Source organism: Lycium barbarum, chromosome 4, assembly GCF_019175385.1.
Source record: "Lycium barbarum isolate Lr01 chromosome 4, ASM1917538v2, whole genome shotgun sequence".
NCBI classification, from domain to species: domain Eukaryota; kingdom Viridiplantae; phylum Streptophyta; class Magnoliopsida; order Solanales; family Solanaceae; genus Lycium; species Lycium barbarum.
This window is the reverse complement of record NC_083340.1, coordinates 146,178,327-146,205,602: the sequence shown is the minus strand read 5'-3', so window position 1 is coordinate 146,205,602 and position 27,276 is coordinate 146,178,327. Positions and strand designations below refer to the sequence as shown.

The window sequence follows — 27,276 nt, the reverse complement described above, 5'->3', positions numbered from 1 at the left end:
TATGAATGTCCATAGAGTCTAGATTTTCCACATGTCCTAAAAAGAATAGGTACATGTACATTTGGTGGCATGTATGAAATGAAGAAAATGAAGCAAGGTACATGTACATTTGGTGGCATGTATGAAATGAAGAAATGAAGCAACACAAGTTTGATTTTAACTCTTGGTGTTGTCATTGATGACTTCATCAAGAGATTTACCATCTCTATAAATAGATGGTTAAGTTCTCAATTTGTAATAGATATCAACAAGAAGTGAATACAATCTCTCTCTCCTTTCTACAAAGTTATTAGTTTGCTTCTCTTGTTTATTTCCAATTATATAGTTTTATAACAGTATGATGTTAATATAACATCCTGCAAGAAAAGAGACAGCCCTTTTCCTAGTAGTTCCTCAAATCACAGCAGCAACTTAAACAGAACACTAAGTGACATTTGCTCAAGACAGACAAGTGTATTATTACAAGCACCAGACCAGAGAGACAGGGTAGTCTTACACAAAACAAATACTTAGTAGTAATATGTCTTGAGACTAGACGAGATCACAGCCTCCACTTGAACAAAACTTAGAACCATACATATATATCCATTAATATAATTGCAAAAAGGTGCAGCACGATGGATTGCTCTGACTTGATTTATGGCAAGAAGCGGTGCAACACGACATATTGCTCTGACTTCTTGATGGAAATCTTATCAAATTTCTCCGTTTCAGAATGTGGTTCCTTCAAGCATATCTTACGAACTACTGCTTCAGCCTCTAGGTGATTGACTTTTATGTTTCTCGGACTCTTCAAAAATGTTTCCGCACCCATGCCGAATTCCCTAAAAATGACTAATTTTGGAGGATCCAACATGCACCGGTCGAAAATTTTGAAGAGTCTGAGCAACATAGATTGACTTATGCCTTCACTTTTTCTTGTTTCATGAGTTGTATAAATTGTCTAAATACTGCCGAGGTAAAGAACGGATGCGATGAGTATTTTGACATAATTATGCCTTGATTCAAATAGCTGCACTCAGAAATCTAGGTTTAATCTGATTTTTTTTTACTCTTTTATTATTCTATTTGTCTCAAGAGTTCTAATGGAAATTGAAATAAGAGAGAGCTATCATGAACATAAGAGAATGTTTTCCAATTTTCGCATGTTTGGTTGGTCAAAATATTCTGGAAAATATTTTCTCCAGGAAAATAAATTCCTTAAAAATGAGGAAAATGACTTCCCTAATGGAAATACAGAAAGAAATTCCATAAGTGACATTTCAAGCTCATGGTCTCCTCCGCACCCATCCAACGTCCCCAATCCCCAATGTTGACCATCCCAACCACATTCCTCACCCCATCCCAACCCCATGTTGTTTTGCTAGATTACATATAAATGCTCTTGGATAATATTTTCTTACTTCATTACCAAACACTAGAGAATAAGTAAGAAACCCACTTGTTTTCCTAGAAAACATTTTCCTTCCTACCAAACACACCCTTAGACAGCAGAATCCTAGATTAGGATTAATCAAAATAAAGTAGTTCTTCAGAAATTTTCTTTTCTAGAAGTGATTGGATGTGACATCATTGTTCTCAAGACTCTACTTATTGTTTTGGTCAATCCTCATAATAGACGGCAATATTTGTTAGAAGTTTACGGTTAAGGACAGCCACTGAACATATTTGCTAAGTTTGTTGTACACAAGAAATAGGACATGTTTACCAGGATCGGAATCATGAGGCCCTTGAAGTGACATGAGCTTCATCTTAAAGGAGGCCAGACCAGCACAACTTCCATCATTTAAATTTACATGAGTCACCTCTACAACCTCGGGAAGAGACTCGAGGTCAACAGCATAGTTGTGATTCTGCAAATGGAAATTCATCAAGATTATAAAATGTTCAACTTTTATTACTATTATTTATAAGCGAACACCCAAGCTACACATCTGAAGTCTGTCTTATTTAGGGATAATTCCACTTTTGGTCCCTCAATTATTGCTAAATTCTGGTTTTTGTTCCTTATAAAATGCGGTTACGCACATTTAATCTTCAATTAACTAATTGTGTCTTTAATCCCTATATGTATGAAATATGTGATGTTTACCATATTTTAAAAATTATATTACCCTCAAATATGGAGACAGCGCACACTTAACACACCAATACTTAAATGGTTTAGCACTTAAAAGTTCATTAAATTTGTGAAAATTCAATCAGAATGATCAAAAGTGCACAGACCTGAACTACAAGCTACACATCTGGAGTACACAGAGCTCTTATTTAAACTAAAAGACTAGACTGTCATCACTTCAATATGCACTGACCATAATTAAGGGAAGTAAATGTTGATGAACTGAGGTGCAATTGTATAGAACATTTGAAATCAACATGGCAGCAATCAGCTAGAGTTTTCTATAGCATATACTTGGGCACTGATCTCAACACAGCCATTTCGAAGGTTTCGAACCGGATGGTTTCCTCCATGGTGACCAAATTTCATTTTGAATGTCTTACCTCCCAATGCTTGACCAAGAAACTGGTGACCAATACATATACCAAAAACAGGAACTTTTCCTGTAAGTTCTTTTATCGCTTCAACTGCAGAGGGATCTCCTGGCCCGTTGCTGAAAAGAACCCCATCAGGCTTCATCTTTAGAGGTTCAGATGCGGGCCATGTTGAAGGAACCACGGTGATTTTACAACCATAGGATGCTAAGAGCCGCAGTACATTATGCTTGATTCCAAAATCATATGCAATGACCTTAATCCACCGGAGGGGTAAAAAGAATTAGTTTGCTCACAGAAACAATGTTCTTTTCCAGAATCTAATAGAACTCTAACAATACTGACATTGAAAGTTTCTTTATTTCTTCCATTATCATTGAACTCCCAATCTGAGCCTGTTCTATCAACCCATTCGTAAGGAGATTTGCATGAAACACCACTTATTAGATCCACACCTACACAACCGTAATGCATTAATAATAAAATTCTTTTTTTCTTGAAATTTCCCCAAATCAGGAAGAAACAAGACCAGTAACTTACCCATAATGTCCCATGTACGGGACATTTCGATAAGTTCTTCGTCACTTTTTGAATTATATGTGCTCAAGACTCCAATGAGGCTTCCGTCTTCTCCCAATCTCCGCGTAATTGCTCGAGTGTTGACATCATCTGTTGCATGATAGAGTGGCTAATATCAGAGAATTAGCCAAATAGTCACCAAGTGTCTCTGTGCATCTCCAATTTGAGGTGCTAAAAAATATACAACAGTTTAAGTATAAACACCATACTGTTTGAAGCCTGATTTGGAAAGCAGGGCATAACAACCAAACCTGATACTTAAACTTCTAATGACTAATCCTTCAAAGAAAACACTGCATCGATTCTTCATGGTCTGCCAAGAGAAACTCCAAAACAGTCACAAAAGATTATTTGAACAAAAATAACAATCAGTCATGAAGCAAACGCTAAACCCACCGAAATTGATCCCAGTATTCCCGATATGAGGGTTAGTCATCAACACAAACTGGCCTGCATAACTGGGATCTGTAATTATCTCCTGATACCTGTAATATCAGGAAATAGAAATAGCTTGTAAAATAGACACTCAAAGAATCAGAAAAAGAAAAAAGTGGCAAGAAGTAGAAAGAGATGAAAGTAAAAAGCAAATAAATTCATTTTTCTTCATTCTCTGAATAACTCTATGAGGTACATCAAGCATCCAAAATATAGGTCACGAAGATAATATATGCCTGGGATTTGCACGGTTAACTTTCCGTCCTGTCTGCATCATTTCCCTTTTAGAGGCATTTCGTGACCTCATTCATTTTGCAAAAACAAAAAGACACAACTTTGTGGTCTAAGATTCAAAATCTAGATTCCTCAAAGTTCAGCCAATGTATCAGTTAAATGAATTTCTCCAAAGAATTAGAAGCTGATGTAGATGTTCAAAATAACGGATTTCGAATATGATCATATGAACACCATATTTCTCAGACTCCATTCTCTGTCACACTTTTTAGATGAATATTTCATAAATGAAAGAGCTCTCTTAGAAATCTAACTGCATAACACATCCATTTCTACTAAAGATGCTCAAATGATTTATCAGAGCATATTGACAAGATTTTTTTTTTGTCTCAACTGTAGAAAGACGTATTCTTTATATACACGCAATTTTGTCTCCTTATTGGCTACTGAAGTTAGTTGCTAGAGGTTTACAAAATGTAAATGTCGATGCTAGCTGTTAGAAAATAATGTCATAATGATTATTCACCTTTTATTTCCTTACTTCGTTTAGAGTTTACCATAAGAGGCTCAAACCTCCACTTTACTCAAAAAAAAAAAAAAAAAAAAAAGAGGCTCAAACCTCCACTAGGACTTTGGCCTGTACCGACACTACACAGATCGAAGGGAAAGAAATGTGCTTCAACGGCAAGCAAGGAATACAATATGGACTAATTTATTAATTGAGCTAAAGTGACTGCTAATGATCTTATAAAGATAAACTTAATGGAATCACAGCTAAAGCAAATTTAAAATATGTGTGGGGAATGATTCTTCACAAGCCTATAGTAGTGTTGGGCTAAACGGTCCAAAGATACTCTTAACATGATGTAATATTATTCGCTTTGGGCCAAGCCCAACAACTGGTATCACAGCCAATGGTTTGGCGAGACGAGTATGAAGATGGCGGAGTGTGGCGTGGGCCCGGCTTAGTGCCTTTGCCTATCTATGGGCCGGTTTACAACCTTTACCCGTAGCTTTGAAGACGCATTCATAGCCTTTGAGCTTCGGTGACCGTAAATACTCTAACAATGTGGGTGACACACAGACATGTTGAATCTCTGATCGTGATATGATAATGAGCCATGTGGAACTTAGTTCAAGGGAGAGATTATTGGGTGTGCGAACAAAGTACCACATTAATAGCTGAAAAGAAAAGGGAGCTACTTATAAGGAGTTGAATACTCTTAATGATGTGAGGCCTTTTGGGGAAAATCGTGCGGGCTTGGCCCAAAGCGGACAATATCACATCATGTTGAGAGTATCTTTGGGCCGTTTTAACCCAATATGTTGGAAAGAAACAAGTAATAACTAAATTGCACGACGAGGTAACAACAGAAGAAATACCCAAGTCGAAACTTCGCACACTATTTGAACGAAGATAAGACAATAAACACTAGCACAAATGGAAATCCAGGCAGCAGCTATACAAACAATAAAATAGCAAAGCAAGCAAAAATAAATCGAATGGAAGAGACACCAAATTTACGTGGTAAAACCCCTTCAATGTGAAGAGGAAACATTCACGGGACCTCTGGTCCACAAAAGCTCCACTATAAACAACAAGAGTTACAACAATGTTCTCCAAATGGCTACAACAACAAAGCTAAGCACGGAGCAACATACATAAAAGATAGCACCATAACTAGCGAAGAAAGGAGAGAAATCACCCCCAAAAATGAGCTACTGTTCGTACTCGAAAAATGGAGATACAGACGACAAAATCCGATCTTCACCATTGAAATAGAAGAACCAGATGTTGAGAACCCCCAGTTCAAATTTCAGCACGATCCAACGGCTAACAAATTGGGAAACGTAATTTAAAGCGGACTACTATAGCAGAAAATTTCTGGACGAAAATCTGCTTTCTCTCTCACGTTTTTCTTTCTATATGGCTGCTATGAATTCACTCTTGTGTTGTTAAAATAAGACCTAAATTGATCCTATATATAGAGGAAATTTTGGGCAAAATTAGCCTGGTCCAAATTGGATTGGGTGTATTAATTCAATTCCACATAGGAAGGGAAAACCCCAAAACCTAACAATTCTCCCCCTCCCGACTATGTGGAGGAAACCGTCATCCTGGCGATCAAGAAACACTTTAAATTTAGACTCGCAGCCAAGCCTAGGACAACCTAAATAGATGACATCTTCACAAATGGAGAAACGATTTCATCAAAATCAACTCCCTTCTTCTGATTAAAGCCCTTGACAACCAATCTAGCCTTGTACCGTGGAAATGGGTTACCATCTTCATGTTTCACCCTAAAAACCCACCTATTTTTCAAAGCTTTTCTATCTCTAGAAAGCTTAACCAGATAAAATGTATGATTATCATGCAAGGATTTAATCTCATCTTGTATAACATCAAACCACCTTTCTTTTTCTTCACTATCCATGGCCTCATCAAAACTTTCAGGTTCTCCCCCATCAGTCAAGAGTACAAACTCATTGGGAGAATAACGAGATGAAGGTACTTTCTCTCTAATAGATCTTCTGAGAGAACTCTCTGGAACATCAGTAACAACTGGTTGCTGGCCAACCACGTCATCTTCCACTAGAGCATCAACAACATCATGCTGGTCATTCTGAACATGATCACCATCTTCATTATCAACTTGATCTTCATTATTTTGAAAATTTTCTTCAAGTGCAATAGTCACAGGAACTGGATCAACATCAACTAAGATCTCATTGCTCTGAGAATCAACCTTCTCAGCTTTGTCAAAATCTTTAATTGTTTGGTCTTCAAAGAACACAACATCACGGCTTCTAACAAGTTTCTTCTCAACTGGATCATAGAAACGATAGCCAAATTCGTCTTGACCATAACCAATGAAGATACACTGCCTAGTTTTAACTTCCAGCTTTGACCTCTCATCCTTAGGAACATGCACAAAGGCCTTACACCCGAAGACTCTCAGATGAGCATAAGAAACATCCTTACCAAACCAAACTATGTCAGAGACATCACTATCCAAAGCAACAGTAGGAGATAAATTGATAACATAAACAGCAGTATTAAGTGCTTCTGCCCAAAATGAATCTGGCAACTTGGCATCTGAAAGCAAACATCTAACCCTCTCAACTAGAGTTCTATTCATCCTCTCTGCTAGACCATTTAACTGATGAGTCTTTGGAGTAGTTTTCTAATGCCGAATACCCTGCTGTCTACAATAATTATCAAACGGACCAATGTATTCACCACCATTGTCTGAGGGGATGCATTTTAGTTTCTTCCCTATCTGTCTCTCAACCAAGGCCTGAGAAGTCTTGAATACATCAAGTACTTGATCCTTGGACTTCAAAAGAAATACCCAAAGCTTTCGAGAATGATCATCAATAAAAGTCACAAAGTAAAGTGCACCACCACGAGAGCTTACTTTAAAAGGACCACACAAATCAGAATGTATCAACTCCAGCAAATCAAGCTTTCTTGAAGGTGAATGACTCTGAAAAGAAACTCTTTTCTGTTTCCGGGCTAAGCAATGAACACATCTCTTTAACTTTGCTTGTTTCACTCCAGAAAGCAAATTCTTCTTAGCCAAGTTATCAATCCCCTTCTCGCTCATATGACTCAGTTTTCTATGCCATAACTCTGATGAAGTATCATTCTCCACCAAATTTATTGAGTCACTACAAATGGAGCCCTGAAATAAGTACAAGTCGGATATGTTGTTACCTCGAGCCACAATCATTGAACCTTTAAGAAGCTTCCACTGGCCACCACCAATGGTTTGATCATAACCATCATCATCAAGCTTTCCTACAGAAATTAAATTAAGACGAACATTTGGAGCATGCTTGACATTGTTAAGAACTAACCTCGAACCGTTCTTACTTTTCAAGCAGACTGTGCCAATACCAAGTACCTCAACCTCACTATCATTGCCCATTCATAAATTTTCAAAATTACTCGGAGTATAAGAAGAAAATAATTCCTTCTTTGGCATGACATGAGAAGTGGCACCTGAATCCACAAACCAGGTAGACTCATCACAAACAAGATTGATATCATTTTTACCACAAGCAACAAAAAGATCATTTTCAGCAACAACAACAACACGATTTTCATTATCGTCTTCTTTCTTTTGCCTTTTCTGGTCTCTCTTAAACTTGTAGCAATGTTTCTTGATGTGCCCTTTCAAGTGACAATAGTCACATGTAAGAGTCTTGTACCTGGAGGATCTTGACTCGCTTCTACTTTTGTCTATGTCATTCTGACTTCTGAAGTTACTTCTCCTCCTGTCTTCAATAACCAAAACATCGGAGTGTGAAGTTGAAGAAGACGAAGCTTGAGATCTTCTTCTCATCTCTTCATTCAAACCACCACTCTTAATATATTCCATAGTTACACCATCACTGGGAGCAGAATTAATCAAAGAAACTCGAAGAGTTTCCCAAGAGTTTGGCAGAGTATTAAGAAGCTAAAGTCCCTGTATTTCTTCATCAAACTTGACACCTATTCCAGACAGCTGATCAAGGACACCCTGAAAATCATTGATATGATCAGAAATAGGGCTGCCCTCTTTGTATCTAATATTCATCAATTGTTTCAGTAGGAACAACTTATTATTGCCAGTCTTTGAAGCATAAAGTGTCTCGAGCTTTTTCCACAAGCTTTTAGCATTTGTCTCATTCACAATATGATTTCGAACATTATCTTCAACCCATTGCCTAATATAGCCACAAACCTGTAAGTTCTCAAATTCCCACTTTTCATCTTCAATAGACTCAGGTTTCTTAGAAGCAAACACAGGTAAATGCAATTTCTTGACAAATAGAAGATCTTTTATCTTGCTTTTCCAAATATGGTAATTACTGCCATTTAAACAAACCATTTTGCTCATATTTGCCTCCATCATTCAAATAGACAATTGACACAACCAAATACAACCACAAGCTCTGATACCACTTTGAGAACCCCCAGTTCAAATTTCAGCACGATCCAACGGTTAACGAATCGAGAAACGTAATTTAAAGCGAACTGTTGTAGCAAAAAATTTCTGGATGAAAATCTGCTTTCTCTCTCACGTTTTTCTCTCTATATGACGGCTATGAATTCACTCTTGTGTTGTTAAAATAAGACCTAAATTGATCCTATATATAGAGAAAATTTTGGACAAAATTGGTCTGGTCCAAATTGGATTGAGTTTTATTAATCCAATTCCACATAGGAAGGGAAAACCCAAAAACCTAACAAGTAGTTCTATACTAGTTCATTATGAATGCTCTGACTAACACCTAAATTGGATAAGACGAAAGCTAAGATAATTGTACTTAACTTATCCTTCTAACAAATCTAGCATCTGCTACTTTCCAAGGTCTTTCAACCAGACCTGCAGCTCCTGCAGCTCATACAGAAAAATATTGAATCATTCAGAGTTCTAATAAACGATATTAATTTCATATAAATCTAAAATAAGGAGAATAAAAGGTCCTTGAGCACATAAAATGAATTGACAACAATATAAAGAAAACTTAACATCACTGAGCTGAAAATGAAAAGATGAGACACACTCGCACCATACCGAAATTGACACAGGACTAAAAATGTCTCAGCTTATGGAGAAACTAAAAGAAAGCAGACGCCAAAACCCAGAAAATCACAGCAAATCTCATTTCACCCTTTTTGTATGACTAAATTAGATAGTTTAATGGAATACAAACAAACAAAAGCTCCATGAAACTGATAACTTATAAGTAGCCCAGCTTTCTCTACAATATAAGCTGACTTAAGACCAACATCTTCCAGTGCCTAGTTGCCAAGCTTTGGAACGCGGGCTTGCAACCAAAGCAGAGACTACCAAAAACGAAGTCGTTGGTGATGATTGACAGAGTTAGCTACACATTCCTTCCACTTCAGCTATGCAAATTTGGATACATATAAATTTTAATCTGAGCAGTACAATCTTCAATCCTGTCAAAGGTCCTACTATTCCTTTCTACCAAATAGTTCATAGAATGCATAGAGGAGCTTTTCAGCACCTTTATCTCCTTCCTTCTCTTTATTCTCTCTTTTTCATGTCATCGAATATTTCAGCAAAAATGAACCGTACTTCTTAACATTTTTTTGGGTTGCTTGGGTGATTCCAATGTTAAATGCTCATCATCAGCTTGGCAAGGACACAAAATTGAAAGAAAAATGAAGCAGGTTTGAAGGACAATCCTTATGCACCATGTGGACCATTAGGCTTGAGAGGAATAAAAGATGTTTCTTAGGGGAAAAGAAACACTCTTCTATTATAAAGTACAAATGCATACAAAATTTACATTTTTGGTGCAAGAGCAGCTTGATTGAGTCTCCAGCATTTTTGGGAATTTTTGGATTCTCTAAAGATGTAACATAGCAGGAGCTCCCTCCTCATCTGATGTACTTTTGCTAGTACTACCTTATATATATATAAGTGTTTTGGACGGCGCGAGGCGACAAAAGGCGACAAGGGCCAGGCGAGGCACGCGGCAAGGACCTCGCCTTTTTGAAGTGCGGCGCCAATAAATACCAAAAAATTAAAATATTTAATTGCATATGTAAATAATCAAAATCTCACTAGCAATAACATATTTGCAAATATTTCAATTCAAAAATTAAAAGTAGATAGTAGATACTAAAAGTCTAGAACTTGAATGAGTCAACAAAAGTTAAACAATTATTGAACAGAAAAAAACAGGAGCAAAACAGCCACTGCCTCACTGGTGCTGTTGAGAAAAAAAAAATAGAGGAGAAAAAACAGAAAAAGAAGAAGAGAATAGAAGAAGGAAACAACAGAGGAGAAAAAAACAGAGGGGAAAAAAACAGAAAAAGAAGAAGGAAAAAACAGAGGAGAAAAAAAAACCCTAGTTGTTGTGTTTGTTTTGAAAATAAGTTTCATTTAAGCCCTCCATTTCTTTTAATTGTTTTTCTTTTAAAAAAAGGACTGTCGCCTCGCCACAACTGGCGCCTCGCCTCGGCGCCATTAGCGCCTTTGATGATGCCTATGGCGTGCCTTTTGAAGGTGAGCTCGCCACAGCCATAAAAGGCAGTAGAGCCTCGCTTCGCCATGCCTCTCGCCTTTTACAACACTGATATATATATATATATGTTACTACTATATATAAGGGAAAACTTAGGGACTTTTGTAGTCCTCACAAGAATTTCCAAATTTTTTAATATTTTTTTAATTAATTACTTTTAGGTCCTAATCTTATTTATTTAAGTCAATTTTTTTGTTTTTTGTTTTTAAGGTATACTTTTCAAAAGCTATCGAACATCTTACCTCATTTTCCATGTTCATTGATTTTCTATTTGGTGCTCGATATCCGCATTTGAGCCCAATTAATCCAGATAATTCGTATTGTATAGGGCCCATTCGGGGGAAGCGCTCCCTCCAAAGATTTTTTCTATATCCATGTTCGAACCCCTGATCCCTAATTAAGGGAGAAGCAACTCCATTCGCTGTACAAGTTAAATTATGTATTCGTCTTAAAAGTTCATTAACTATGTATAGATTATTTATTTAGAGCTAAATAACTTTAGAAAATTAGGATACATAACTTATAAATGTCAAATTCTGGCTCCGCATTTGATTTGAAGTAAATAATTTCATCAAAATGGAAGTTAAAATATTAAAGGAGTGCAATTAAAGTTTTGCTTTCATATATTGAAAATATATCTATATGAAATTTAATTATTACTAACGTAATTATCCACTTATGGGACTACAATAGGTATATGATTGTTGTTGTTGTACACTTGTACTAACACAAATTATATTTCTTTAATTAAAATATCTATTTTTATATCTTGAGTTTGGGCTTGGGCTTAACACGGGCCTCACATAACTAGTATATATATATATATATATATATATATACTAGAAAGGTATGGCACGGGCAGAACTGCCCAACTCAACGAAGAATTACGTTGTCATTTAAGGTCACAAGACTTCTGTATAGAAGTTCAAGCTTCTACATATGCAATATAAACAGTCATTACTTCATTTCAGTAACATAAAAAAAAAAAAAAAAAAAAAAAAAAAATGCACTCTGTACAAGTTTATGTATGTGTGCAATAAACATTTGAGAAACATTTTGTTTCAGTAACATTACCAAAACGCTGAATTTTTGTACATTCTTCTTAATTATATCTAGAAAACTTGCGCTACAATTATTAAATGGAGCTTCAAACTAGCGAATCCATCTTCCTCTGCCTCTTCAATTTGAGATGACAAAATTATCTGTCATTGATAATCGTTTAGGAGACATGTCTAACAACAAATAACAAAGCTAACGACTGAATAAAAGGTGAAGAAATATGTAGAATGGAATATTAATTAAAAATTAACAAAAAATGGCGAGAACACAAAGCCACCATGCCAGAAATAAGTAGGAAATAAGTTATTTATTGAAAAAAAAAGTGTCGATTAATGTCATACTCTCTTCTGAACCTAACACCAAACTATCAAACAAAAATTTCCAGCTTTCGATTCCCAAAAATATTAGCAAATTTGCCCGAGTAAATCAATTCTAGCATAGCAAATTAACTTGATAGCTCTACGATTACGTCATAGATTTTCACCGGCCTAGCTTGCCATTCTAACGAAACATTTGCACATATAGAAGTCCGTATGCCTTCTTCCTAATCAGTTCACAATATTCAACAATGCTATCTGCACAAAATAACACATCCTAATAATTCAAAACAACTGTTGAATACAAATACAACAACAAAATCAGCTACTGCCCATTATTATCATTGCACAAAACAGAACGCTGAAGTTCTTCTTCAAGAAAAGGTGTATTCTAAGGTTTGAAACAATGTGAAATTGTACCTGAAGTGCTTGGAAGTTGGAGAAATATGAAATCAACCCTATCGCCTGATAACGCCTGCTTGTTATTCTGCCTTTGCAATTTGAACATTTTTTCTCTGTCACCTCCCCTCAAGTTGTGAGTTAGTGGCCATATTTTCGAGAAATATAATTTCGTAAACTCTGTACCGACAACAAAAAAAATAGTAGTAGAAGTCTTACTTCAAATTTCAGCCTTTAATTGCACTGTTAATTTCACAGCAACGTCAAACAATTACAGCAACTTTGACCACATCTTCTTCTAACAAACTGATTTTCAATGGCTTCAGATGGAAAAAAGAAAGTCTACAAAAAATCTTTTGGATTCAATCGCTTGTTAAAGAGCAGTTGGTATCTTCACTTTAAACGTCAAAAAGATTAGGAGACCTATAAACGACTTAGTTCTAAGATATTTGAAACATCTTGTAATTTTGTATTCAACTAATAAAATTACCTTGTCATGAAATGATGGAAACTTTTGAGTTGATATTCTTCTCTATTGTATGATGCCCCTGTAATTAAGAAGAGATAATAATTTAGACATGTAATTTTTTTTAATACAAAATCATTAGACATGTAAATTAAGAAGAGATGGTCAGTCTATATCTAATTACAACTTAAAACGAAATACAAATAAATCTATGAGAGTTGAGTCAAAAGTATATTCGTACCACAAAACATTCAAGTCATCAACATAGTATTTTCTTTGTCTCGAAATAACGACCATCATCTAGTTCTTACTCTCCTATCTAAAGTCCTTTCTAGCGTCTAACTTCTTACTACTTTACTCTCTCTTTCTGTATAGTTAACAATCATTGAAACTGATCCTTTGTAAACTTTTCTTAGATAATCCTGAATTACCATAACATGCCAACAATTTTCATCTCCAATAGTGATATTAGATCTTCTTCTCAATAGCACCGAAGTGAAAAGTCAATGTTTTTTGGTATGAAAGATATGTAATTCTAACCACAAACGTGCAATGTGACTGTTCTCATGTACCTTTCTAAGAATTAGTTTTCCTACACCTTGCTATTTATCCTAACCTTGTATTACATACATAAGCGTGGTTCCTTTCTGCCAAATAATTCAAATATACTTACACCTAAAGTTAGCTTTTGTTTTTCTACCAGATCATTCATTAAAAGTTTCCAACTCTTTGGTACAATTGCTCATTCCATCTTTGTACTTATGGTATGATTTCAAGCAACTATTTCATAGTAGAATTTTTATTTATTTATATGACTTCATATATAACTGAAAGCACCACGGAGCAGATCAATATTTTGATACAGTGCCCTTGCCCGCCCCTTGATAGTGCATTATTAAAATGGTGTACACTTTTCTTATGAAGCTTTATAGACCAAAAAACATGAGGACTCTTCGTTATCCTTTCAATTTTAATCGTTTTCATTTTCTTCGTCCTTCCTTTTGTTCTTAGGATTCCTGTTTGATCTGTTTTACCTGAAGATTGTGGTGGTTTCTGATTCTGCGCCTCTTTGATGAGTCTTGTCTTGATCATTTTACGTGTTCTAGTTCTCAGAGTCCATTTTGTTTCTTCTTATTAGACGTTTCAATATATTTTCAGCTCCTCAAGCCAGATAGGCCACCAAATAGTCACAAGCACCATGATTACTCTATTCATTACAAGCCTGTTGTCACTGCTTGCTGATAATACTGGACAAAAAAGAAATCACTGATCAGTAAATGAAATAAACCTTCCTGGCGCCTCTAAAGTTCTTGGGAACCATAATGATCACTTGAACCTAAGAAAGTACAGGATAGACAATTTGAACTTGATCTTAGAAGTTACATGGTGCAAACTGTAAGATGAAAATCCTAAACATAATCAAAGCAACACCGAAAGCTACATTCTAATCAAAAGAAAAATACGGACCCTGCAAGAAAGATCATGGAACAGTGAAAGCTATTAAGAATCTTTAACCTTCTTCCGAAATTAAGATCTAAAATGCTCTAACTGATATAAACAAATCTAAAATGCTGCATGTGAAAGTTAAAACAGAGCAAATTTCATCATGTAAAGAAATGAAAAAGAGTTGTGCTTTTCTTTGTCTGATAAATAAAATCACAAAAGACCAGCAATTGAAACTTGTAGACACTGCGTTAGATCTAATTAACAAAGAAATTTGTAGAATAAACTCATCAAAATTAATAGCATATCTCTAATTTAAAAGGAAAAATTAAAACAAAATCTCAAATTCAGAGTACCAACTATATGAACCACGAAGCAGCTCTCCTTAGTGAGTCTTAATATTTTGTTTCTTTTCCTCTTATTTTTCCTCTTAATTTCTCAATTGTTGTTAAAATTTGTTTGATTTGGTTATGTCCGCCTCTTTTTATATTTAGTAAGTTAACAATTCAAATATGCTACATGTCAAGTTTATAATAACAAGATTCAAAGAATGTTTTATTATATTATTCACGTTTTTAATTTAGAACTACAAGATTTGAAAGTCTATCTTGATTTCTTAAACTCCATGTCTAGTCAAACGTGGACACTTAAATTGAGACAATGGGAGTACAGGCCAAATGAAGGAAATGAAAGTATAATTAAGACACTGCAGATCTGTGAGCACACAAGAGGTAGAATTAATGTTCAACTTCTGAAATGTGCATATGTTAATCCCTGCTTAGAGTACAATTTCAGTTGCTTTTTGTACAACTTATTGTTATTGTGTTTGTCCACCTTGGGCGTTTATATATAAGAAGATAAGAAGAACGAAAGATATAGAATAGAAATATATATATATATATATATATATATATATATATATATATATATATATATATTTTTAGTAATGTGGCCAAGTAATATGGGATGAAGGAAGTACTTCATTTTTATTAATTCTTAAAGAACGTCGTCTATATGTTTAGTAAGAATTTATTTCTCGCAATGTTTATTTCTTAAACTCAGTGTCTAGTCAAATATAGACACTTAAATTGAGAAAGAGGAGTATATGCCAAATTAAGAAAATAAAAGGAACACGTAAGGACTTAAAAAGTAAACACACAAGAGGTAAAATTAATGTTAAACTTCTGAAATGTACACATGTTAGTCCCTGCTTAGAGTATAATTTTATGTACTTTCTATAATAGAGGAATAAAATGAAGTGTAGAAGTAAACAAATATGATAAGGTAAAAGTGGTATACACGTGTATAGAGAATAGGTGACAAACCAAGTAGTAGTACTTGTTAAATGAAGTAGACCCACAACCTTAAAAAAGGAAAGAAACCAAGAATAATTGAAATAAATCTAAATTTAATGTACAACTCAGACGATTTTTTGTATAATTTATTGTTATTGTGTTCGTCCCTCTTGGACAGGAGAAAGAGAAGAAAAATCTGGTAAATTGAGAATCACAAGGAAGAAAATGGGAAATGGAACATTCCAGCTTCTTTATTAGTTTGCAAGGGTTAATGGAAAATGAGAACTTTTAACACTGTTTCTCTGTAGAACCAAAGGGAAACATCCAGTGTACCCCTTTTTAAGTGTCATACTTGTGGCTGCCAACAATACACGATTTCAAAGTTTAAATGCGAAAAGAAATGAAATATAATAGAAAAGAAAAATATAGAATATATTTTTAGTAATGTAGTCAAGTAATATGAAACGAAGGGAGTACTTCATTTGTTAATTCTTAAAGAACGTGAAAAATCAAGTATAATAATGTGACCAAGTAATATGGGACGGAGGGAGTATTTTATTTATTAATTCTTAAAGAATGTGAAAAGTCAAAAGTAAATAAGTAAAAGTGCACAGAGAAAATAAATATATGTCGGAGAATTAAATTTGAAGTGCATACATGTATACATGAGAAGAGAATAAATATTCAGCATTAATATGAAAAATCAAAAGTGAACAAGTAAAAGTGCACGGCGGAAATAAATGTGTCGGAGAATTAAAATGAAATGCATACGTCTATATATAAGAAGAGAATAAATATTCAGCACTATGACATATGTTCACATGAGATTTATTAATTCTTAAAGAACGTGAAAAGTCAAAAGTGAACAAGTAAAATTGTACGGAGAAAATAAATTTGTGCATGAGAATTAAAATTGAAGTGTATATGTCTATACATGAGAAATGAATAAATATTCAGTAAAATCGTAAAAAGTCAAAATTAAATAAATAAAAAGACACGAATAAAATAAATATATCGAAAAATTAAAATCGAAGTGCACCAGAAAAATGAAGCGTACACTGTTTAATAGCTAATTGAATAGCTCCACAAACGCCAAAGTCAATAAAAATGGTCCCACACAATTTTGGATAGTGTTTGTACAACAAATTGTAGCCATGTTCAGTCAATGCGGTGTTGAAAAGCAAAAATGTAAGCACACGTGTCCACATGAGAGGCTGAATAATTCGGTCACCAATAGTACAATCCACAGAACTTTTGGTACAATAGACTTGGTGCGGTGTTCGTCCACCCACCACGTTTATTATATAATAGAAAAATAAAAATAAAAATATTTATTACTATATATAAGGGCAAACTTAGGGACTTTTGTAGTTCTCACAGGAATTTTTAAATTTTTTTAATTAATTACTTTTAAGTCCTAATCTTATTTATTTAAGTCAAATTTATCTTTTTTTGTTTTTAAAGTCTACTTTTCAAAAGCTATCGAACCTTCTACCTCATTTTTCATGTTCTTTGATTTTCTGTTTGGTGCTCGATATCCGCATTTGAGCCCAATTAATCCAGATAATTCGCACTGTATCGCGCCCATTCGGGGGAAGCTCTCCCTCCAAAGATTTTTTCCATATCCATGTTCGAACCTCTAATCCCTAATTAAGGGAGGAACAACTCCATCCGCTGCACAAGTTAAACTATGTATTTGTTTTAAAAGTTCATTAACTATGTATAAATTATTTATTTAGAACTAAATAACTTTAGAAAATTAGGATACATAACTTATAAATGTCAAATTCTGGCTCCGCATTTGATTTGAAGTAAATAATTTCATCAAAATGGAAGTTAAAATATTAAAGGAGTGGAATGAAAGTTTTGCTTTTATATATTGAAAATATACTTATATGAAATTTAATTACTACTAACGTAATTACCACTTGTGGGACTACAATGGGCATATGGTTGTTATTGTTGTTGTTGTACACTTATACTAACATAAATTATATTTCTTTAATTAAAATATCTACTTTTATATCTTGAGTAAACCCGGGCCTCACATAACTAGTATATATATAAAACAAGGGAAAAGGGCCTGATTTACCCCTCTACTTTGGGAAAAGGTTCATATTTACCCCCCGTTATACTATCAGCCCATTTATACCCCTACCGTTACAATAGTTGAAACATTTGGCCCTATTTTAACCCCCTGTCCCTGATAGTATAACGGGGGATAAATATGAACCTTTTATCAAAGTAGAGGGGTAAATCAGGCCCTTTTCCCATAAAACAAATCATTTTTACCTCTATATTCACTAGGTCTGGCTTTTAGGATTGCTCCCAATACTTCGAAGCTTCCATCAGTTTCTATATTTAAATAGTAATCTGTTTCCAATGGCATGTTTAATTCCACTATATTTATATTTTCTTAAGGGGAAAATACACAAATACCCTCCCAACGTATACTCGGATTAATTATGACGCACCCAACCTTTGCGGGCGACCTATTACCCCTCTGACCTTATTTTTTCTGTATTTTAGTACCCTTTTTCGGCTGACGTGGTACAAAAAACATTTGATGCCCAGTTGCATAGTGGAGAGTGTTGCACACTCTCCGCCACATTAGCGCCACGTCACAGCCACATTGGTGCCACTTTTCCTTTCTTTTTTTTCATTTGATTTTTCTTTTATTAATTATATTTGCACAAATTAACCTCTAATTAACCATTAAACTCTCTATTAATTTTATCTTCTTCATCACTAAATCCTTCTTCTTATTCTTCTTCATTTCAAGAAATCAATCAACTCATATTCTTCCTCCATTAACACACACATACATTCAACCCATTTTCTTCCTCCATTAACACACAACATTCAATTGCTTTCATCAATCATAAATATTTTTTGAAGAAATCAGCCAACCCATTTTCTTCCTCCATTAACACACACAAATTCAACCCATATTCTTCCTCCATTAACATACACACATTCAACCCATTTTCAACATTATCTCAAAAGTTGGGCACAGAAAAAGACAATCTCATATAAATAAACAACAATCAAAAAGGGAAATCGAATAAGAAAAATCCCATAAACCTTAAAGGACGAGAAAACAACATACAAATTGTTCCATGTTCGAAATCAAAAGGCAAGATTAGATCTTTAACAAAAAAAAATTGAATCCGATAGAAATCAAAGATCATCTGTGCATTAATGCAAACCAAAGCAAAAACAAAACAAAAAATCAATTGAAATCGCCAAGTACAATCAGTAAACATATATCAAGAGCACAAAAAAGATCGAATTTTTGCATCAAGAACAACTAATTTATCATGGGGGAATAGATATGGGTTTAGTGCCTGGCAACACATCAATGGCAAAATCAATCTCCCGCTCGGGAGGAATACGACCACGATATACGGCCCGTAAACTGAAATACGGACCGTAAACTGGGTTTACGACCACTGTGCACTTCAGCCACTGTTCATTCCGGATTAGATTTTAAGTCATTAAAAGGAGGCCTAACCTCATTCAATTCATTTCAACTCCACGATATTTCTCTCAAGAAGTCTCTAGAATACTCTCTACTCTTCATCATAAGAAAACCAAAGGAAATTAGTGATCAACTACATATAACCCACGAAATCAAGTGTAAGAATCACACTAAAGTTCATCTTTCTCAAGAAAACCCAAAAGAAGTAAAGTAGGATTTTGATGCTAAAGGAGTAATTCCATTCAAAGCTTGTTCAACCATCATCTAAGGTAAGTTTCATGACTAAAACATGTTGTTTAAGGTATTGGAAGGGTAAGATACTTGAATTGTAGAAAAACATAGGAGATGGGTCATTAATGAGTGAATAGTGTCATGTTTGGATGGTAGTTGGATTGAATCATAAATGTTGGGGTGTTGTGAGTATGAATACGTTATAAATGACATTTAGGCCATGAAATAAGTATTAGAGATGAGGAGACGTGATAGTAAGCTCTAACCATAAATGTGGAGAAATTGAAGAGAAATGGTGGATTGTGGTCAATGTATATAAATGATGATTGTTGATTGCGATATTGTAAATATTGTTGTGAGCGTGTGGGAGTTGATATAGAATATGGGAAAAAGTAGTATAACCTAAGGAGGTGCCGCCCAATTTTCCCGAGAAATAGTAGCGCGTTCTTATAGTATAAATGCGAATTCTCTTTTGAAGGTAGAAACGTGATATCGAAGGGGAACAAGCGAATGGTAGCTTAGTTAAACGTCAAAGGTATGTGAGGTTAGTCTTTTCCTTCTAATGGCATGAATCTCATAGCATGATTTTCCTCCTCCTCATGAGTTCCTATATTCCAGAAAGCTAAAAGCCTATGTCCATGAATAGCTATGTAAGATAAAAGATATGACATGATGTTATTTATTGCTTACACTCACCTTATATGCTAATTCCTTCAAGGTGAGGCAGAATGCCAATGATTACTCCATAATGAAATCGGGGAAATCACGACCTTACGTCACCCCGATAAAGTAAAGTTGTTCATAAGCATTATGCATGTATTATGATAAGTATATTATGATGAGCATGTATGATGACGATGATATAACACCGCATCTAATTGGCCGGGCATTCACCCCTAAGGCGGGCAGCTATACGATACACCATAGCCAAATGGCATGGGCAGACACCACTAGTGGGCAGCATGAGATGATACCCCGGACGCGGGAGGCCTGGACACAGGCTAATGTTTTGATTATCACACCGATCCGATATGGACGGGCAGCTTATACATTACTACACCGCGCCTATATGGGCGGGCAGCTTATACATTGTGCATACATGATATGATGACGAGTATGAGTAAGACAGCATGACTTAATTCTTTTATACATGACCGTCAGATATAGATGTTCCATATTGATATTTCCATTATGTCATTGTTCTATTTCTTTGTTTATGCCTCTCATACTCAGTACAATGTTCGTACTGACGTCCATTTTCTTTTGACGCTGTGATCATGCCCACAGGTAGACAGGGAGGAGAGCTCGACCCAGACCAGCAGTAGCCGTCAGCTGATTGAAAGCTCTCCATTGTTCGGAGGTACTTATGACGATTCTTTTGTATATATTCATGTATATGTATTTTTGGGCATGACGGGGTCTTGTCCCATCCTTGTGTTTAGCATTCCAGTAGAGGCTCGTAGATGCGTAGTGTGGATTAGATGGTCTCCCGAGATGCTATTATATTTATATATTATTTTGATGGCCGAGAGGCAAATGTATATAAAAAGTATTTATGTCTCCATATAAAATATGATTTTCCTACAATTTGAGTATAAAGCTGATAAAAGACCATTAAATGAGCAAGATAAGTAGTAGCACGAGTGGTGCTCGGTGGCTAGCCCCGGGTACCCGTCACAGTCCCCTAGCTGGGTCATTACAGTTAACAATGCTTTATCGGGGTGACGTAAGGTCGTGATCCCCGATTCCATTATGGGCACTCATTAACATCCTGCCTCACCTTGAAGGGAATAGTATATGAGGTGAGTGTAGACAATAATGACATCATATTATGAACACTTAGAACTCCTATACTCTAACTCATTACCTTGTGTATCAAATTAGGGACATCAGCTCGTATCCTTAAGAAACTTAAGAGATTCATAGAGAAGAAAGAAAGTTACATTATAGGATTCATGCCATAGAAGGAAGGGACTAGCCTCACATACCTTTGTCGCTTACTAAGCTATCGGTTGCTTGTTCTCCCTCGATATCACGTTTCTACCTTCAAGAGAGAATTCGCACTAACATTAGTTAATCGTCTAAAAAAATCAGTTCACTATTTCTAGGAAAAAATTGGGCAGCACTTCCTTTGTTTATACTACTTTTTCCATATTTTATATCAACTCCCAACGTTAATAACAACATCCACAACATAGCCTCAACAATCGTCATTTATCTACTTTTACCACAATTCACCATTTCTTTTAAATTTCTCCACAATTATGATTATAACTCGTTATCGCGTTTTCTCATATATAATACTTATTTCATGATCTCAATGTCACTTATGACATATTGACAATCACAGCATACCAACATCCATAATTCGCATCATTCACTATTCACACATTCATGACCCAATTTTTATGTCTTTCCACAATTCAAGTGTTTCAACTTTCAACCACTCAAACCATTTAAAAAGGGTCATAAAACTCACCTTAAATGATGGAGGAACAACCTTTGAGTGGAACTTCTCTTCTTGCACCAAAACCCTAACTCACTCTTCTTGAGTTTTCTTGGCTTAGATGAACTTTTAATGGGTTTCATAAACTTGATTTCATGTATTTGGTGTAGTTGACCATGGATTTCCTTTGATTCCTTAGAGAGTTCTTAGAGAGAGGAGAGTGGAAGATGAAATAAAATAAAAATGGAGGAGGGGTCTTATATTAAATCATGAAATCAGTCCCGTCCGTGATGTACGGTGCGATCGACGGAGCGTCGATTGGATCGACGAGGCGTCGATCTGACCGTCGATATCGTCAAATTTCCAGTGAACAATCTGTCATTTCTCCTTATTCGACGGTGAGAAGGACGGTCCGTCAAACTGATCGACGGAGCGTCGACCCATTCGTCGAATGGTCTTCGCTCCATCTCAGTTTTACGGTGCCATCGACGGGGCGTCAACTTGTTCGACGGTACAAAGGACGACCGTCGAACCCCGTTTTCGCAGGACTGTGGTGAAGTTTCATTTAACAGACTTTTCTCCCTTGCCTTTAACTTCTTTGAAAATTTACGTTGGTCCCTTCGTCACATAGCAACCCAAAGTTCCGAGGTGTAACAAATATACTACAAGTTGTTTACATATACAACACATACATATGGTATACTAATATGAAATAAAGAAAAAAAAAGGGAGAGTTAAGCTGGTGGGTCTACCCAAGTCCACCAATTGCCATTTTCACCCATGGCTGGGCCTTCAATATTTGTCGTCTTGGTTTCGGACTCGAGAAATAAAAATGAGTTGGGCCTCTGGCCCAACAGATTTTTCAGAGACAGCCCAAGTGGCCCATGTCAACTATTCATGCAAACAAAGAAGGGGGGAAAAGGGAAATAGTGGTTAGAAGGTATCTAAACTTAATCAACAAAAATAAAGAATCTAAGTAATAAATACGAATACGTATAAATCATGTATTTCTACACGTGTACTAAGTATATACATTGTATGTAGTGAAATGGAAACTCACTAAACGTACAGGCCCAAACAGGCAACAATCACAAAGAAAACAGGCCCCAAGTATCAGATTATAAAGCAATGGGCCCAGATCTAAGCTCAGATGAAGAAGACAAGCCCAATGAGAAAAAAAATAGAGAGACAGTCCCAAAGCCTTACCATAGAGTATGCAGGATAAAAACTAACCAATCCAATTTAATGGTATACCTTGTATACTCTCTTATATACATCTTAGGTGTATATAGTCAAAGGCATACTTTGTATACTTGGCATATATTAGCCATAGTAGCAACGCAAAAACAAAACTAAGGATAGGAATAGACATGAAGCGATGCAGGTTTGGCATATATCAGGTTGTACATGGTTCATATTTGATGCACTTAATCCCTACTGAAGTTTAACATGTTATGTTCAAACATTTAGTCCATAGATATACAATTCTTGACTTCAAACTTAAACAAAGCAAGCGCAGGACAACTTAAACTGCAGAATTCTATCATAGCAACATAGGTAGAGGGTTTACAGTGTAAGAAACTAATTTCACACATGTCATGAAGTTAAACCATGCCAACAAACAAAGTGTACAAAACATAGAGGAAGGTAAAAGAAAACATTTGAGAGTAAAGCTTTTGACACACAGTGAGGCTACTGCAAAGTTAAGACATGCTCATCAGACCTCTAAAGGACCAAATAGACAAAGCAGGGTCAAAGCTAACTCATGATATGCACGTAAAAAAAATCATAAGGTAAGAATGGGATCACAACAGGTCATCTCCAGACCACATAAAGGCCTAAGGTCATTTTTAGGATCTTTCGAACAAATATTCAAACAAACAGGTTCATTTTCATAAAACAAGATGACTTGAATCATATGTGAATCAACATTGGCACACACAGGCTAAAATTAGGCAAAATAGGGACACATAAGGGCACAACTTTAACAAAGGCAAAACCAAACCCCTATCCCTAAGTGATACCTAATCAAAACCATATACCAGACCCTTCACTTATGCTCAAATCATTTAAAACATCAAACTGCACCTCATATATATTTATCACAAGATCATGGATTCAGTATTTCAGGGCAAGACAGAGGCTGAGACTTAACATGGCACAAGTTATTCTGATAAGTGCAAGGTATTAATGCATATATCATTTTGGGCAATTTGACAGACAGGGCATGGCACAAGATGATTCAAAGGGTATAGCATGTTAATGTGGATGCATTGCAATGTTCAGATAGACAGGGCCAATGAGATTGAGTTCAGCAGGCATGTGAGGTACATAGAGAAAGAAACATTTAAAAGCAATATCTCAGATACACAGGAATCATTTAGGCTATAAAATCATAGTCATGCCACTTATTATATCTAGCAAGGAGACATGGTTCCAAACAAGGCACTACACAGTTAAGATATTTATCAAAAACAGATTAGATCAATAGTCTCAAAGTTCAAGCCTAGAACATTTTAACTAGACCAATATGCGGTCATTTAACCATTATTCATCCAATGAGCATGTAGGAACACTTAACAGGATATTGTACTAAGAGCCCGTTTGGATTGGCTTACAGCTTAAAGCTGTTTGCAGCTTATAAGCTGAAAAAAATAAGTTGGGGTAGTCCAACTTATTTTTTTTTGGCTTATAAGCTGTTTTCAGCTTATAAGCTGCTTTAGATAAACTAAGTCAAATGGGTCCAATTATTTTTTTGAGCTTATTTTAAGCATAAAATGACTTTAAGCTGGCCAGCCAAACACTCAAAAAAACTGAAAACAGCTTATAAGCCAACTTATAAGCCAATCCAAACGGGCTCTAAGTTTAAACTACTTAAATCTCATATTTTAACCAACACTTAGGCATACATAACCTTGATACAGTCAAGACATGTTCATATATTGCCTCCCGTGATTAACAAACTAATTGAGGTATTAGTCACATAGCAGACAACACTTAAATAAAACTAAACTATTCTAATCCCATATATGAGCCTAACAAACTAGTCATGCTGAAACAAACATGTGAACATACCAGTCAACTAGTATTCTAAGCAATATCTAGTCTATACAGGTCTATTAACGTCATAAGCTAAGCTAAAACAAATAGGATTATTTAGTCATGACGTAAATTGAGCTAAACATAATAAATACTAAACTAATATTAGACATGATAAAGACTAAACTAAACTAAACTAAACTAAACTAACAGGAAACCAAACACATAAGCACATGAACGCATAGACATATATACATATAGAAAAATGGAAAAGAACTATAAAAATGAAAGAAAGGAATATGTTTACCTTTCTTATGCGCAGCCACTGATCGAGAATGGAATTGAAAGCACCTTGCTCCTCAAATACCCCAACTCAGCACAAAAACAAAAGAAAATTTTAGACTCTTAACTCGACAAAGATTTAGATTAAAGTGTCCAATTGTAGTCAGTCACTTTGCTTAAAACCCAATTCCGAGCTTTGTTGTGAATATGTTATCTATTCCGTCTCAATTGTGAATTTGGGGGTTCTATAAAATCCGAAACTCTAAACCAATTTCGATGTGGGATTTTTTTACAAAATTTGGGAATTGTTTCCTTAGTCCAACATTTAACGGTTAAGATTAAAGCAAACAACATATAAAGGGTCCGATTTTGAGAACTTTTTGTGAATCCTATTAGTTTGTGATGAACCAATAGAAATCCAGGGCTCAAACGAGTTGAGACAAATCCCATTATGGGATTTGTACTCGTTTTGACCGTAAAAACTCGGAAGAAAGTGTAAAATGAGGAAGTGATATATCGTGTTTGGTTAAGTGGAGTCGTGTTTGGTTAAGTGGAGGTAGAGAGTGACGTTGAGCATTAAATGCTTGCCTCAACGGGGTGTACAATCTCTGCAAAAGAGATTGTACACTGTAGACTTGCCTTTTCCGGCAAACATCAAAGATAGAGAAGCTATCAGCCCTGACAGAGATTAAGGGTTTCCTCCACGTTTAAGGGTCGTTTGGCAACTGATGTGTGTATTTGTTTGTGTCGTGACAAGAGTTGAGCTGGGTCATTCTAATAGACTGGGCCTGGCCAAAAAAAAAGTGGGCTTGTATAGTGTATACATGGTATACACATATATACATGTGTATACATATACACATGTATATATTACATATGTATATATGTATATACACGTAGGCCCAAAAACGAATCCTTAATAAAATGAACACAATTGGAAATGTCTACTAATTAAACACTTAAATTATGACCAAAATCTAACTAATTAACCCGGTTAATTGAATTAAAGGCATGATTAATTATATAAAAGACTTAAATTGCAATTATGGCCTTAATTGACTTAAACCATGAAATTGGTTCTTTCAACTATGGCTACACATTTAATCTAATCAACCACTAAAAAACTAACTTTGCAAAAAGGACCTCGATTGATTTAAGCCATGAAATTGGCCATTTCAATTATGGCCATAATTAACTAACAATTGATTATTTCAGTTGTAGCCGCAATTATAACAAATAATTTTCAAATATAATCATAATTAAGCATCCAATCAATTATGACTAATTCAAAAACTACAAATGCAAATTGATTATGTAAAATTAAAAATCTGAGTAAAATTTGGGTAAAAATGATTATTTACTTAATTAATCAAAATTTCTTGAATTAAAAGAAGTAAAATATTTATCACTTTGACACTTGAAAATTTAAACAATTAATTGACCAATTGTTTTTTTTTTGGGTTATTTTTGACAAGTACTTTAATATCAATAGTAAAGATATGTAAAATATTTTAAATGACTTACATCTATTTTTGCATTTATTTTGTCAAATAAAATGACAAAATATTATCGAAATAATTTTGTAAAAATCATTTTGACTCATAAAACACATATTTCACTCCGTTCGAGATCCAAGAGCTCTAGATCATTAAATAAAATTATGAGAGGTCAAAATTAACTGTCAACAATATGCAACTATTTATGATGCATTGAATCCTAAATAAATTTACATATTAATTTTAACTTTTTTGAATATTATTTTTCTAAGAATTTATAGTTGCCACATCATTAAATAGGTGCCAAAAATTATACTTTCAACTAAAATTAAACAGTCAAAGTTAAGTGACTTTTAAAAAACAAAGCAAAATTGAATTACTATAGTGACCAATTAACCAAAGTCGAGTGACTATAGTTACCAATTAACACCAATTAACCAAAGTTCAGTAAACATTCAATATTCTAACTCAAAGTTAAATGACTTCTGAAAGATAAAACAAAATTGAGTCACTATGATGGTAATTTACTCA

General features: G+C 34.9%; 1 pseudogene; it reads right to left on the bottom strand.

Moving 5' to 3' along the window:
• LOC132636880 (carbamoyl-phosphate synthase small chain, chloroplastic-like) lies at window positions 1–27,271 on the bottom strand (annotated as a pseudogene).
• Between the last annotated feature and the right edge of the window lie 5 nt (window positions 27,272–27,276).